This window comes from Hemicordylus capensis, chromosome 5, assembly GCF_027244095.1.
Source record: "Hemicordylus capensis ecotype Gifberg chromosome 5, rHemCap1.1.pri, whole genome shotgun sequence".
Lineage (NCBI taxonomy): Eukaryota > Metazoa > Chordata > Lepidosauria > Squamata > Cordylidae > Hemicordylus > Hemicordylus capensis.
This window is the reverse complement of record NC_069661.1, coordinates 214,794,427-214,810,665: the sequence shown is the minus strand read 5'-3', so window position 1 is coordinate 214,810,665 and position 16,239 is coordinate 214,794,427. Positions and strand designations below refer to the sequence as shown.

At 40.4% G+C, this 16,239-nt stretch overlaps 1 long non-coding RNA gene across 1 annotated transcript in view; it reads right to left on the bottom strand.

The window, feature by feature from the left end:
• The window catches only part of LOC128326118 (uncharacterized), a 33,927-nt gene that overhangs the window by 14,654 nt on the left and 3,034 nt on the right, over positions 1 to 16,239 (bottom strand). The window lies entirely within an intron of this gene.

Below are 16,239 nucleotides of genomic sequence, written 5' to 3'. Positions count from 1 at the left end.
AGTGGTTTGAAACCGAGTGTCTATAAATACAACAGTCTATAATTCATTACCATTCACTCTATACTATATTGTTCCTAAACATGACATTAAATAAAGCTATTAAGTTATGGGTCAAACTTTCTAGCTCAACGAGCAATTAAAAGAAAGTTATATTACTATAATGTTTAGAATTAGAACAGATAACTTTCTCCAAATTCTCTAAGATGTAATAAACAAAGCAAACATTTCAACCTAGAGCCAACATCTAAAATCCATACCCAATGTGTATCATCCAAACTTTTAGCACAGTGGTGCACCATCAGAAAAAGCTCCTCTGATTAAGTAAAAGCAGCAGTTGTGTGAGCACCACTCTCTTTTCATTCACAGAAGGAACTCCCAGTGACAGAGCACTGCTAAAAGGTCTGGATACCATCCAGTAAGGCTCTATTTACAATACAGCAATATGATGGTAAAGCAAGTGCTCAGATCATCAGCCTATGACAATAAGCAATAGTAGTAATGACAAGAGCATAAGCATGCAACACGTCTATGCATTATTCTCTTTATCTAGGATATTTATATACTGCTTTTCAGTGAAAAAAGGCTCTGAGATATTTATATACCACCAAAATAAGTGGTTTACAATTGGTTAAAATAGCTTTAAACATTAAAATCAACAGTTAAAACAGACAAATAAAACTGAAGATCAAATTTAAAATCAGCTAAAAGCCTAACTGAATAGGTGTATCTTCAAAAGGTCTTCTAAAGGCCATCAGAGACAGTGCAGCTCTAAATTAGACATGGACTGTGTTCCACAGCCCCAGGGTAACTACAGAAAAGGCATTCATGGCAAAAAAAGGAAGAAAGCAGGCAGCCCTTTTAGTTTACATAATAAAAGCAATGAGAAGAGGGTTCCCTACCTCAAAGGGACTCTCAATCTAAAAGCAACACAAAGGGGATGGCAGTGGGAGACAAATTATGTTGGGTTGAAAGTAGTTGCTCTCCCCTTTCTAAATATAAGAGAGCCCCACTTTTTAAAAGGTGCCTCTTTGCCCAGTTAGCCAGGGTTAAAATTAAGGGCACTTTTAGTTGACAGTTACCGCAAGGACCATCATGCCAACAGAAGTTAGTTCAAAAAGAGGAATTCCTAAAACAGGGAATTTTTAATTTATTTATTTTAAAGGTAACTGATGCCTGTGCTGACCCTATGCGTGAACAGGGCCAGCTGCATGAAGCAAAAATCTGAGGAAGTCACTTCAGGAAGCCAGTTATTGAGGGGAGCAGCTGCAGCCACCTTCTGCTCACCCGCCTTCTCACTAGGTGGTGCACAATGAGCTGCTCCCACTCCTCCTGCAAGAGCCCATCACTCACCAGACTTCCGCTCCATTCCCCTCTTCTCCTATGAGTAGAAGAGGAAGAGTGAGAGTGGCTCACTGTGCTCTTTGCTTGGCAGCAGAAGCAAGAGGAGGGCAGCACGGAGAAAGCAGCAGGCAGGGACAGCATTTGGTGCTGCACTTCAGGCACACCATGCGTGTTTGGACTAGCAGAAATCAGGTTATCAACACACTCCCTGGATACCTTATGTATGTCAGAAATGTTAATATCTGCAAGTCACTTGATCTAATAAGTCCGTTAAAAAGGAACATTGCAACTTCCTTGCTACATTATAGCCTATTCAGAACATGTCCTCAAATACAGTATACCCAATAAATTCAAACCACCATTTTAAATCCTCTTCATTCAAAGCCTTTTATCACAAAACATGTTTACATTGAATCACTAACTCAAGTTCATCTTTCCCCACTTCAACCCTGTGACAACACTACTGCTCAGAGAATACTCCAAACGCCTATTGAAAAAGATGCCCCAACTACTTTGAAGTGAGTAAACTCAGACAGTAACCACCACAATAGCCTGCCTGCTTGAAACTTTTAGTACAGTAATTTATGAATGTTTTCGTCTTTTAAGAGTAGCAACCCTGCCCTGGAAGAAAGTTGCCAGGTGAAATGTTTTATTTAGATTTTATTGCTTTTTGCATTCATTCCACACATAGTCACACACAATATGTTTGTTTCTCCATCTTCTTCTACGTCAAGAATTTAAACAAGTTGTTCTGGTAAGAATTACTCTGCCTACTTTCCATTCACCATACTCTTAATGGAGAATTACCATCCTCACAAGCTAGCCCACTCAGCCTTAAATGTTCACACATCTGCCATCTTGAAAGGGGTGGGTGACATCACCACAAACTATGCCTTTGAGGTGTCCCTTTTTGTCACCCACTACAACTGCACCAAATTTGATCTAAATCGGTTAGGTGGTCCACAAGTTAGCCCACTTGCACCTCAAATGCTCATACCTCCGCCAACTTGAATCGGGGTGGTTGACATAATCATGAACTATGCCACTGATGTGTCCCTACAGCTGTAGCAAATTTGGTTCAAATCAGTTAGGTGATTCATAAGCTAGCCCACTTGCACCTCAAATGTTCTCATGTCCACCATCTTGAATTGGGGTGGACAACATCAATACAAACACCACCACTAACATGTCCCTATGTGTTCCTATAACTTTAGCCAATTAGGTTCATATTGGTCCAGGCACTGTGAAGTTGATAGGGGTGGGGGACACACACACATGCACACACAGAATGCCAGGTGATCTCATAAGCTTACTTTCCTTAAGGAAAGTAGGCTAAAAAATAAGAGAGGATTCACATTAAATTCCAATTTGAAAAATATGTTTCTAGAACTTACATTTTATGATATGCAACTGGTTGCTGTCTATTCCCTTCTACATACACATTTTAGCACAGCCTAAGCACTGTTAGTAAATCTAAAGCAACATGTTTTCTTAGCACCATTTCCTCCCTACTTTCATTAAACAAAGCAGCACTTTCCCCATAACATTATTTAGAGTGGCTCTGTGCAATTACCATACACAAGGGGAACTATGCATAAGCAGGCCAACTACAGTATCATCCCGAGTTTCTCTGGATTGCAATGAATGCCCTGTCTCCCTTTGACAAATCATTTAAAACTCTTTCTCTTCCTGTGGAGAAAGAGCATGCCCACCCTCTTTAATTCCTTCAGTGAACCATCACAGAAGCTCTGAACACCACAAAAATAACTTGTACTGTGAGAAAGGTAGGAGAGTTCGGACTGTACACATGCAGATGATCTTAAAAGGTAACCACAACCTTGTCTTCTTGGGGGGGGGGCTCTTGTGCAGTCATACAGAAGGAAAGTTAATGAGTTCTTACTAGGCTATGGGAGTAGAAACCCATGAGAAGACAGACTAAAACACTTCTTTCCCAACAGCTGCTGCCTGTCTGATACTGACATCTATGGAGTAATGTTTGATAAGTCAACAGCATGGACCATTTTGTGACTTTATAGATTAAGCATGGGATTTAGTAGAATGTGAATGCACTTCCAACCAACATCCTACTTGAGCTAGACTATAACAAGTTCTAATAGCGGAGACAAGCCAGATGGAAATTGCGTAGAAGAACTTTTTCCTTACCCCCAGAGAAACACACACACACACACACACACACACACACACGGGTCCACCCTGAAGTCCCATATCCACTGTTGTTAAGACAAAGTAAATAAAGCCCTTCCATCATCTACAAAAGAGTAACAACTCTGGTTAAAAATTCTAAATTTGAACAACTTTATCCCAATGGAATTTTATAGGAGGTCATCTCAAAATACACACTCCCTGCGCAAGTTGAAGTAACAGCAACCAAAACACAACCTTCAACCAAAAGAAGATCCTAAGCACTTAGCCATATAATGAATGATGAAAAAATCACTAGCTGACCTTAGACAAGCCACTCCCTCTTAGCCCCCCACTCCATCTACTTACCTTAGAGGGTTGTTTTGTTGTTTTTTGTGTGAAGCACAATGAACATTCAAAAACATGTTAAAAATTGCTAAGTATTTGTTACTAATACTTTACAAAGGAAGAGTAACAATGAGGGAACACAAGCTTCTTCACAAATTATAGCTCAGAGCCAGATTTTTAGCTCAGTACCGAGCCATTGCTCGGGCTTACCACCTACCCTTTCTTTCCCTCAATATTCAAGGAGAGGAGGGACTCTCACAATGCACTCATACTTATTTGGAAGGTAGAAACATAAGTCTCTTGCATTGCTTCTGCGTGCTCCAAAGCTCGGCACCACAAAGAGAATAATCTCTGTCAGCCCTCCTCTATCTAAGTGGGACAGGCTCCTTTTTCAATGAGCTTTGAAGCAGGCCAAGGCCTCTGTCAGCTCTACTACTTAGCAGAAAATAGGAGACCTCCCACAACTTATCTGTGAATTAGAGAGCTATCGGGGAAGGGATCTGTGTGTTCCTGAACTTTCTGCCTCACAACAGTTACTATATTGTGGTTACTCAGAAGTCCATAAATCACCAACAGTTTTATATCTTGTAAAATGTGAGTGTAAGGTGGATGGACTCGATTACAATAGCAATGAATGCACCAAGAGACCTTAAAGGCCAAGTTAAAAACAGATCATCCTGGAGAGAATCTATCTATGTGGTCACTAAGAGTCGACACCGACCCAAGAGCACTTAATCAATCAAGGTGTGAGCGCAACAAGGTTAATTCCACACACAAACCTGAAGGTGTGACTCTGGAAGCTCTTTTGCTCGGGCGTGCCTCACTGTTGCACACACCCTTTTTAGCAGTGAACTCAGCTCATGAACCCAGAGGCATCATTATGAAGTATGGCATGGGCAGGCCTTGCTCTAGTCCTCCTTGCTTTCCAATAAGCTCCATCCAATCCTGCATTTTAAAAGGGTCAGGCCAGAGATGGTGCTAGTAAGAGGCAGGAGTAGGGTACTAACTAAGCAAATGTTGATTGGCATTTGGCATGTGCAATGTCCTAGAAAACCTTTTAAGTTGTTCCAGGTCTGGAGTTAACATGATGACAGAATTCTGAGAAAGCAGAAGAATCTACTAGCACAATGTGTTTCCAACAATACACACCCCAGAAAGAAACAGTGGCCCAGTCCAGATGATCCAAATGTATCTACAGGTCCATATCCTCCCTCCTTCCTCTCCCTTGGTACACCCAGCTCAGTATCAAGCTTCTTCGTTTGCAAAGCCAGTTTCCTGCAGCATCTGAACCAGGAAACTGCAGCTAAGCAATACTACAAACCAGGACAAAAGTGTGGTTTAAAACAGGGATTGGGACTGCTTAAACCATCATTTCTTGGTTTGGAAATCATGGGAAACTGGTTTAAAAAACCAGAACAAACTATCATTTGTTGGATAGTCTGAACGAGACCAAAATAAATCCTATCAGATTCAAAGCCAACCTTTCTATCGCCCAATTTTCAGAGCCTCATGCCTGCATTTCTCATCTGAGAATAGGCTTGAATATAGCCACTTACCTGGCTACCTAAAATGAACAGGAATCGACTCAAGGGAACCAGGTTTGGAACTCTCCTCTTTACAGATGACCAACATAGGTGCATATAGATAGACAAGAAATAACTCTTGTGGACCTACACACAAAGCTCTCAAGGTCTCTGCAGTTGCACTGTTCCATATCAGTATTACAAGTTAGTTTAGGAAAGTTGCAATTATAATTGAATCAGCTAGACAAAGAAAAGCATTGTTTGACAAAGATGAAATAGGTTGTATTGTCTGGTTTACAAATCTGATAGTAGCAACAATATTCTACCTTTTTACAGTACGGCTGTACTTCAAGAAAGGTTACACACTGTTTTTTGTTTTGGCAAGGGGGGATGCATTTCCTGAGAACATAACGTCAACTGCAAGAGATGTAAAAGTCTTGTCTTACTAATAAACTTCTCATTTCAGTGGAAATATTTATACATCATTGTTTACATGCCCAGGCCAAACTGTTGCTATTCCAACAATTACAATGGGTTATCTGCCTTGACTAGTGGTGACTCACCACTTAGTTGCTGTTGAGCAACATGGAAATTCTCCAGCTGGCATTAAGAAGTGTCCCTGTTCTGAAAGAGACAACTGAGCTTTTAGTGTCCCTGATCCGAGTACAACAACTGGAGTTATATTCCTTTACCCCAATTAAGATATCCACAACATGCCTCCCATATATTTTAAAAGCCCAAGTAAACCTTGTAGGAACAGTCAAGAGGCTGAGATCTTTCAAGTGAGGCAAGACATTTTACAAACTCCGGTATAGCATGTGTCGTATGAGAGAAAAGCCCCGCAAAAAGGTAGCCTTAATTAATTTTAACAATTCCAAATTTTTCTTCACTTTTCCCAGGACTCTGCAACTTTTAAAGGTTCAGTTTCCACAGGGCCTCCCGCATACACTCCAAGCCCAAATATTAAACTGGGGATGTGGTGTAAAATCTATTTACATGCACAAAGCACACTCAACAGAAATGTGTAACCAAGTACCAACTTTCAATGTTGTGTACAATGTTGTGTACTGATAAGAATATTTCACCCAGGTTTTTGCACCAGAAGACAAAACTAAACAGTGCAACAAATCTCACAGGAAAGATGTGAGATTTAGGAGAGGAGAGCTGGTCTTGTGGTAGCAAGCATGACTTGTCCCCCTAGCTATGCAGGGTCTGCCCTGGTTGCACTTGAATGGGAGACCACATGTGAGCACTGTAAGATATTTCCCTCAGGTGATGGAGCGGCTCTGGGAAGAGCAGAAGGTTTCAAGTTCTCTCTCTGGCTTCCCCAAGATAGGTCAGAGAGATTCCTGCCTGCAACCTTGGAGAAGCCGCTGCCAGTCTGTGTAGATAATACTGAGCTAGATGGACAAATGGTCTGATGACTCAGTATATGGCAGCTTCCTATGTTCCTATGAAAAAAAGCTGAAATGTTTTAAATACAGTATGTTTTCATATTCCTGGTCCCAATCATTTCTGGCTTTAGAGCGGGCTATAGGGTTCAGAAAGCTTTGGTTGGCCTAAGGAATTGACAGAGGAGTGCAACTTTTCTGGTTCTTTTGGATCTCTCTACAACTTTCGATACCATCGATGATGGTATCCTTCTGAATTGTCTGAGGGATTAGGGAATAGGGGGTACTGCTTTGCAATGGTTCCATTTCTATCTCTCATGCAGATTTCAGAAAGTATCACTTGGGGATAATTGCTCTGTGAAATGAGAGCTATTTTATGGTGTCTCTTGGGGCTCCATCCTATCCTCGATGAAACCACTGGGTGAGATCATCAAGGGATTTGGAACAGCATGTCATCATATGCTGAAAACACCCAAATCAATTCTCCATGATGTCATCATCAGAAAATGGCATAGCTCCCATAAATGCCTGCCTTCAGTTCAGGCAGTAATGGAATGGGTGAGGGATAATAAATTGAAGCTGAATCTGAACAAGATGGAGATACTAATGGTGAGGGGTCGTAATTTGAGCGATGTGATAGAACTTCTTGTTCTGCTTGGGGTTGCACTCCCCTAAAGGAACAGGTGCATAGCTTGTAAGTGCTTCTGGACCTGGGCCTCACCCTGTTTAAGTTGGTGGCTATTAGGGATGTACAGACGACGCTTGACGTCGAGCCAGTTCGGGGTCGAACCAAACCACCCCCTGTTCGGGGGGTTCACGAACATTCTACAGTGTAAACAGATATTGTTTTACCTTACTTCCTTCCGGCAAGTTGCTGGAGGCAGCGGGGGGGTGTCTGCAGAGGTTCCCCCTGACCCCACCAGCTCTACTTATACCCCCTCACCGGCCAGTTCGGCTGGTTTTCAGCCTTCTCCCAGTGGCCCAGTGGCCATTTTGGAGGCCGTGTGCCTGCGCAATTGGCCTCTGCATGGCCTGGGGTAGGGTTTGACTGGGTAGGAATTTGAGGCCTTCCCACTCCTAATCCAAGACTCTAACCACTGCACCACACACTATCCATATCCATAAAGAAGATTTCCAATAAATAAGTGAGAGTTGCAATATTATCTTTGACTGGCCTTGGCATATTTTTATTTATTATTATTTAATTTCTATACCGCTTAACTCCAAAGGGTCTAGGCGGTTGACAAAAATAAACACAAGAAAATACACAACAGAACAAACTGTTAAAAATAGCAATTAAAAAATTTAAAATATTCAGAGATTACGAAAAGCCTTGCTGAAAAAATGAGTCAAGGGCTCTTTTGAAGGCTGGCAAAGATGTTAAACCACAAATGTCTAGAGGGAGTGCATTCCACAACCTAGGAGCGACTCAGAGAAGGCCCGCTCCTGAATCACCACCAGACAAGCCAGTAGTATACGGAGACAGGCCTCTCTCAATGATCTCAATGTGCAGTGAGGATCATACAGAAGAAGGCGCTCTCCTAGGTAACCCAGTCCTATGTGATTTAGGGCTTTAAACGTAATCACCAGCACTTTATATTATGCCCAGAAACCTATTGGTAACCAATGCAATTGCTTTAAAACAGGCATAATATAGTCTCTCTGAGATACCCCGGAGACCAATCTAGCCGCTGCTTTTTGAACCAACTGAAGTTTTCGAACTACATACAAAGGCAGCCCCACATAGAGCGCATTGCAGTAGTCAAGCCTAGAGGTTACCAGACAGTGCACCACAGTTCTGAAATCACTATCTTCAAGGAACGGACACAGCTGTCGTATCAATCAAAGTTGATAGAAAGCGCTCCTGGCCATAGTCTCAATCTGAGAAACCAGAGGAAGGCCTGGGTCCAGAAGCACTCCCAAATTATGTACTTGTTCCTTTGGGAGGAGTGCAACCCCATCCAGAACAGGAAGATCTATTGCATCCCTCAAAGTATGACCCCTTACCATGAGTACCTTTGTCTTGCTTGGATTCAGCTTCAATTATCCCTCATCCAGTCCATTACTGCCTGTAGGCAGGCATTTAGGGGGGTTATGACATTTCCTGGTGATGACGACAACATCATGGAGAAATAGATTTGGGTGTCATCAGCATATTGATAACACCCTGCTCCAAATCTCCCAACAATCTCACCCAGCTGTTTCATGTAGATGTTAAAAAGCATTGGAGATAGGATGAATTCCATGTTTGAATTTTATATTCTAGGATTGTTGCACAATTTTCCAATAAATCCTTAAATTCTACACAATGCAGCCAGGAGTAAGAGAAAGTCATTGTGTATAATCAGAGCATAAATATTGTGTATAATCTAGGTATACACAAAATTGATGAGTATGCACCCATTTGAATTCCATCAATATTTGAGTAGTCTAATGACCATTGCTAATGGTTCTATGCAAAGCGAGGAAAGCAATGGATAAATGACAACTTGTCTCCCTTTGACAAAATTTATCAGAGAGAGATCTGTTAAACACTTGTGATGTAGGTCTTGAATAAACTGTACATATTGATTCACTACATTTCTCTTCTAAATTCAAGTGTTCCAACACCATTATCATAGTTCCACTCAACATAATCAAATGCTTTTACTGCATCATGAAAAATGAAAGCAGCTTTTTTAGATATAATCAATTAGGTTGGTTTAAGCAAAAAGCTACTTTGATTTTTTCTTGATGCAGAAAATATATCAATCTGTCTATTCTTTTTAAGTTCCATTTGAACAGAATCAATATAAAATGTTACACTGTTTAACCTGTTGGCGGTACATGAGATCCGTATTTTAAAATCTTGGTTCATCTGTCAGCAACCTGGTCAAACATTCTGATAGCTTATTCAATTTTTGTTGTTTTTTTAAAAATTCAAAAATAATTTCATGTACCCCTTTAAATTCTGACCTTGAAGGCTTTCCACATTTAAAATTGCCTTGTCTGTTTATGCTCATTCTACAACTCAACCATCCAATTCATTATCCATACAGATTAGACCAATGCTTAACTTACAAAATATTTATTCTAAATATTTTTAAAAATAAGCTTTCCCTGCACCCAAAACTGTACCTATGTCAAATCTAGAGTGATTTTGAATCTGAAAACACACAACTAAACTTTGATGAACAGTATTCAGTACCTCATCACTGTGTAAATAGATATTATTAAGCCTCCATTATTTACTGGAGCTATCTCCAGAGAGACAATGAGAGTGAAATACGAATATTGAATTTGTTTGGTTATTGTATTCTGAATCTGAAAGAAGGTTTTTTCAAACGTTCATTAAACACCAAGAAAGGAAAAGCAAATGGAACAAGTTCATCACTTGCAGAAGCTTGTCCCAACACCCACCAAAGAAACCACATTCAAATATTATGAAAATGCATTTATCATCAAGAGAGGTAACACAGATAGAAACAGGTCATTGCTCCTTGGGAAAATATTATTCTAGATTGGAGTCACAATCAGAGATGTGGGGTAAAAAAAATTTAGAATTGTTTACTTCCAGAATGCAAACCCAGCACAAGGATCCCTCCCATATCCCCACCCCCAAACACTAATTTAATCAATTTAAAATGCATATATGGAGAGCTCCACCATAGACAGAACAATTACATACAAATAAAATGTTCTAGCCAATATCAGCTTGCAAACCAGACCATATATTTGGCCACCTAAAAATTCAGTGACCACCATTCAAATCACGACTGCACTAGGAATGCGCGAACAGGTTCGGTATCAAACCCGTTCAACATTGAACAGGGCCAGTTTAGTGGTTTAATATCAAACCATCCCTGAACCAAACCAGCCCCTGGACCAGCCAGATCCAGGCCACGCAGAGGCCCATTGGCCATGCATGGCAGCCTCCAAAATGGCCACTGCCACGGAGCTGAGGCCCGGAATGGGCCAAAGACTGCCCAAACTGGGATATTTGGATCTTAATGGAGGCCAGGAGGAGAGGGGGGACCTCTGGAGCCCCCCCCCACGACCACAAAGAGGCCCCCAGACTGGGAGACGGTGAGTTATATTTCTTTTTTACAAGTTCTTTTTTAAAAAAAACTCCTGACCGGGATGTTCAAGGGTGCACAAAGCCAAACATGCTCGGTCCAGTTCGAGTCCAGCCCGGACTAGAACCAAACCAGGCAACCCAGTTTTGTGCACACCCCTATACTGCAAACACACAGCAGTGCACATTCCAGACTACAACTGTGTTGTTACTTGAGAGGGGGAAGAGGGTGTTTTTCATCATTCCCTTTCACCCTGAAGTCTACCATGCATCACCATGAAATTGTTCCCTCCTCCAAGCCTTGTCCACTGTGCAAGAAGACTTCAGCATGGGGATGCTGAAACTCCTCGTGCAGTCCTCCTTCCATTGCCAGAGGATTGTGAATGTTGTCAGCCGAGGTTTTTCAGATGATTATCCTAGCAAGTGTATGAAAGAGTACATATATGTTTTATTGATTATTTAAAATAATTTATTTCCACATAAAGCTTTGAATTTCAATATAATATTTAAGCTACATTAAGGCATGCTAAGTGATTTCTCCTCCTACATCCCATCCCACATCATATATTTCAGTTCAGCTGAATATATGGACAGACGTGATCCATATATATGGACAGACTTCCATATAGCTTTTGACGAAGTTACTCAAAGACTCTTAAGTAAATTTAAGTCATGGGATAAAGGGACAGGTTCATCTGGACTGATAACTGGTTCAAGGACAAGGAACAGTGGGTAAGAATACATGGACAGTTTTTGCAATGAAATGAAGAAGTGGGGTTCTCCAGGGATCTGTATGTAATTAGTGCTTTTTTTATTTATTCATAAATGATCGAGAAATTGGGATAAGCATCAAGATGGCCAAATCTGCAGACTACACCAAACTATTTCTGTTAGTAAAATCCAAGGGGAGGATTTCCCCTCCAAAAGGATCTCTCCAAACTGGGAGGGTGGGCAACAAAGTGGCAAATGCAGCTCAATGTGTAAAGTGTTGGACTGAAAATAAAACTGCCAATATTATAACGGCTTTATACAAATCTATGGTGCAGTCACATTTAGAGTACATACTATGTACAGTTCTGGTCACCATATTGCAAATATATATTATAAAACTAGAAAAGGTGCAGAAGAGGACAACAAAGCAGCCCTTAAAGTATATATTGCATTCAAAGAAAACACAATGTTCCAAAGTTGCATGGGAAATATCCAACCTTTTAATTTATCACTCCAGCCCAGCTACCCACTCCAAGGTAAGACTGTTATGTTTCAATGAAGCAATTCTAAACTATTACAACCAAAGTTTAGTGTACAACAAGAACAGAATGGGGCACTAAAAGATGCATCATACACATCACCACATGCCAATACAGCAAAGAATAAGATGAGCGAAACAAAACAAAATTAGCCCCACAACACTGCTGTTTAATCAGATACAACACCACAAAATGCTATAATCCACATCAAGCGGGCCATCCTGGGGTAGTGGGTGCACAGGAGGCTGGGCTATCACCTTCAAATGTTTTTAAATCCAATTCATAATTCATAACATTTTCCATTGCTATTAAGATATCTGGCACATGCTATTATTCAAATAATCATGCCTGAATTTCCATCACTACATGGTTGGAAACTTTCTTTCCAGTCTAAAGTTATGCACAGAAATCTTATTTTCCCTTTTATTCTGATCTTAGGTTGTTTGATCTTAGAGGGTTTTTAAAATCTCAATCAACCCCACTCACACCATGGCTCCTATGCCAATAACAACAGCAATAACCCCCTGATCAACTTAACTTCACCTCATGAGGCTCACAATTACTGCAATTCTCATTTTTACACTGAATTATATATCATCCTTGCACAGAGATGATCAAAAGGCACATTATTCCAAAGGAGACTTTTCCAGTGTGACATACAGTATCATTAATAATCCATACCACAGCTGAAAATGCACCAAAAACCAGAACTGTGGTCATAAATGAGGCAAATGCACAGTGCTAATGGCCAACAATTATAACCATCTTTGAACAACCCAAGAGTCATTCCTCTTCCTTTTTCCACTAATGAACTTAAGACCAGAGGCAACTATCTTCTACCAAGGCCATTGGTCCATCTAGCTCAATTGTGTCTACAGTAACTGGAAGTTTCTCTCCAAGGTTCCAGATAGCGATCTTTCCCAGTCTCACATGGAGATGCCAAGGATTGAACCTGGGACTTTCTGCACACAGAGCATAAGCTCTGCCTCTGAGATACAACCCCATCCCTCTGTGTGTGGCAGAGCCAGAAGGACCGGCACAGCAAGTGAGCCAATTAGCCTTGGTCCAACACAGATGATATGGGTAGATGGCATCTGAAAGGCATTGTCTCATACTGCACAGGAGGTGGCAATGGTAAACCCCTCTTGTATTCTACCAAAGAAAACCACAGGGCTCTGCACCAGGAGTCAAAATCAACTCGGCGGCACACTTTACCTTAGTAGCTATTTAAAGAAAAAGAGTATGCATCAGGAAAACGCCATGCGAGTTTAAAAAAAAAAAAAACAAGGGGGAAAGCTACTGAAGATAGGAGACCAGGAGGGAGAAAGGAGACTAGTACAAATCAGTCAAAAGTTTAAATTCATACTTAAGAAAAGCATTCACCAAATTATTTTCCCCAAAGGTATAGTAGCATTTAATTCAGTTATGAAAAAAATGTCTTCTCCACTCCTAAACAATTTTTTAAATTCAGAACAAGGGTGAGGCGACTCCTGGATATCTTCCAAAGATATGACTCTACTGTGCCCTGAACAAAAGTTTAAGAAAAGTTTTACAAGGGTTCATTCCTTGCTTCAGGAGCAAGCAAAAGAAAACACTTTAGAATATATACTACCAAGTTCATCTGTATACACTAGGGAAGACCAATATGACTTTCAGAACTACACATTAAAGCAGCTGCATTTAAAAATATGAAGAGGCCGTTTTAACGTAATTACACTGCAAAGCTAAGAACAAAGACTGAATTCATCATTCATTCATGCAGCCCCATGCTGATTCATGGGGTTAGATCCAAAGGACTAAATTGCAGCGGGATGCAATAGATTGGCAAGACTGAGCATAAAAGCCTAAGAAACAAAATACAGAAAGCAAGTTATCTCCAAAAGTATGGTGTGGGCACTATTCATCCACTACCAAGGATGAATTCTGCACCCACTAGTACCAGTTTTGTACTTTTTTCTGTGCTTGTGCAGAATCAAACAACACACACTATGCTGGAAACTGGCTGGGGTGGGAAATGATGATGATATTCAGTTGATGTGTGTTGTTCCTCCCACCTCTTTGTTCCTCCCACCTCTTCAGATGTACATGAGTTCCCCATTTTAGTTAAAGACACATCTGAAAACAAAACTCTGTGCTTCAATGTACAGGCAATTATCTTAAGGAAGGGACTTTTGAAGCAAGGGGTTTTATCACCACCAATGGTACGCAACTTTTGAGAGGTGAAGTGTCCTCTAACAATAGGTAAAACACCCAATTTTGGCTCCAATTGACTTTCAGTCTAGTGCAACACTTATGTTTATCTCATGCTTTGACAATAATGTCTTGTTTCCCTGGTCCCTCACCCCCACCCACCAAAGTATCTCTTCCTTGGGAACAACCTAAGAGTTTCAAGTAAGCACTAGAGACTGGACTGAGTAAGCTTCCAGATTCCAAACTATGAGGGTACAGCCATTTTTAAATTCCTTTATCCAAGCAGCCCTGTACATACTGAAACCATCTCACACATTTCAGAGGCTGATCCAAGTCTACATAAAACCTTCCAAGCTACCTCTTTAGACTTTACAACCTGCAGACTGTTAGGACAAGATATTCCCTTTAGGGAATGGGGCAGCTCTGGGAAAAGCACCTGCATGCTTGCATGCAGAAGGTTCCAAGTTCCCTCTCTGGCTCCAGACAGGGTTGAGAGAGACTCCTGCCTACAACCTTGGAGAAGCCACTGCCAGACAGTGTAGACAATACTGAGCTAGATGGACCAATGATCTGACTCGGTATAAGGCAGCTTTCTATCTTCCTATGACAAATCAAACATGCCTACCTCTGCAGCGTCCTCTTGCTTACCAGATAGCTTGATGAAAAGTTCTGCAGAACTCAGAAGCTCACTGCTTACTACTTTATTATTTTTTGGTTGGTCCAAATAAAAGCATTCCCTACTTGATTTGAATTTCAATTAGACAACCTCAACCCAATCTGGTTTAAGGAAAATGATGCATTCAAACACAACTGTGAACAGCCGTGAAATGCCTGAAGGACCTTTGCAATAAAAGGAATAAAAGCTTAACTACACTAAAAGGTGATGGTAGAAAAGTGGATGACTAAAGAGATCAGGGAAATCCTTAGATCTTCATCAAAAGCTTAATCTATATTTAGGTTTGGGAAAACTTGACAACTGAGGGACAACCTGATAGAAATTTATAAAGTTAGGAACAATGAGGAAAGAAAGGAGGAGAGAGTTCCCTCTTTCACACAACACTAGAACTCTAGGTCAACCAATGGAATCAACTGGCAGTAGATTCAGAACATATAAGGAGTAGTTCTTCAGATATTAAATTTATGGAATTCATTGCCATACATTGTTGTGATGCCACTAGCAGAAATGGAGTCTTTAAAATACAGGGTGGATTTGATTTAAATCAAACTGATTTAAATCACGATTTAAATCACTAGCAGGGTGGATAAAAATAAAAAAAATCTGATTTAAATCAAAAAAATCCATTTTTTATTTAAATCAGATTCTTTTGATTTAAATCGGATTCTTTTGATTTTTATCCACCCTGCTAGTGATTTAAATCGTGATTTAAATCAGTTTGATTTAAATCAAATCCACCCTGTTAAAATATTTAACTAAATTCAGAAGAGATCTCTCTGTCAATGGCCAACGCTAGTGACAAAGGATGTTGCCACAATCATGCGCCGTTTCAGAGTTTTCCATTGGTATTGACGACATGCATCTTATCACATTTTTTGCCACTGTTATATTCCAGCATGAAAAGTACCTGCAATCTCCCACCAAAACACGTTTAATTTACCCACTTTAATTCTGATTACAGGTTGCATTATGAACTATTCTGCCAAAACACAGGATTTCTTTATCTGTCACTGTACCAATACAACTCCACTGCTACTTAACATATATCTGTATGTTATTCAAGAATATGGTGTATTCTTGAAACAGAGTACACAGGCCCAGCAAATGGTTTCACTGTTCTATTCTTTAATCACACATAATGCTGCTCATTCTAAATTGGATCATAGGTAAAATACACCAGTTCCAATGCCCTGGTTTGTATGAAGACTATAAAGTCAGTTAGAGCTATATCAAGGTAGCCCTATTGCTCAGATGACTGAAAGTGTTAACCAATCCCATTCACAATCTGGCATACCACAACATTAAGATAAGGATAACATATATA